Below are 1,188 nucleotides of genomic sequence, written 5' to 3' on the forward strand. Positions count from 1 at the left end.
ATCATCATCATTAACCTCTTAGTCCAGATGGGTCGTGGTAGCAGTTGGGAAAGCAGAGAATCCCAGACAACACTGCCCCACCGCAACTTCCTCCAGCTCATTCCCGGGGACCCCAAGCCGCTCTCAGGCCAACTTGGAGATATAATCCCTCCAGAGAGTCCTAGGATGACCCCAGGGTCTCCTCCCGGGAGGCCGTGCCTGGTTCAACCCCCCCAGGATGCGTCCAGGGGGCATCCGGATCAGATGCCCGAACCACCTCAGCTGGCTCCTCTCGATGCGGAGGAGTAGTGGCTCTACTCTGAGCTCCTCCTGGATGACCGAGCTCCTCACCCTGTCAGTAGAGTGTAGTCCACTCTGTGAAGAGGCTCATTTCCTCTGCTTGTATTCATGATCTCATTCTTTCAGTCATTAACCCACAGCTCATGACCACAGGTGAGGGTCGGGATGTAGACCGACCGGTAACCAGAGAGCTTCACTTATGGCTCAGCTCCCTCTTCACCACTACAGTCCGGTACAGTGACCGCATCACTGCTGCTGTCTGACCCAGCCTGCGGCCGATCTCACCATCCCTCTTCCCATCACTCGTGAACAAGACCCTGAGATACTTAAACTCCTCCACCTGGGGCAGCTCCTTTCCCCTTACCTGGAGTGGACATGCCGTCCTTTTCTGGATCAGCACCTCCAAGTCTGAGTTCATGGTCCTAGCCCGGAATAGGATGGTGAGACTTTAGTCTTTTAAATGGTACCTTATGATGAATTGTGCTTGACCGTGAATGAACGGGTTCAAAAAGGTCCATCTTGATTTAAGGTGGACTTTAAAGTTGAATAGCTGCGGTTTTACCCAAAACTAAATGGTGCTGTTTCTCAGCGTAAAGGTGCTCAGCGTGCAGGTTGGTGAAAATAGGTAACACTGAACTCACTGGTCCTGCTGTAATCTAATGTAAAGGTACACGAACAGTTCATTTACAATGACCAGTGGATTCATTCAGTTCGGTTATAGAGTGCCGGTAAAAGCATTTCAATTTAGTTTATTTATTTATTTTGTTAAGGAAAACTTAATTGTGTAAAATAATTTGTAAAATCTAACCATAAACTTTTACGAATGGTCAATAAAAGTCTCTTCAACTTTATATTTCTTTTTAATATTTTGCAAAACGGCAAATTTGAGTAAAAACAAAGTTGACTAAC

The sequence above is a fragment of the Pygocentrus nattereri genome, chromosome 19, assembly GCF_015220715.1.
Source record: "Pygocentrus nattereri isolate fPygNat1 chromosome 19, fPygNat1.pri, whole genome shotgun sequence".
NCBI classification, from domain to species: Eukaryota; Metazoa; Chordata; class Actinopteri; order Characiformes; family Serrasalmidae; genus Pygocentrus; species Pygocentrus nattereri.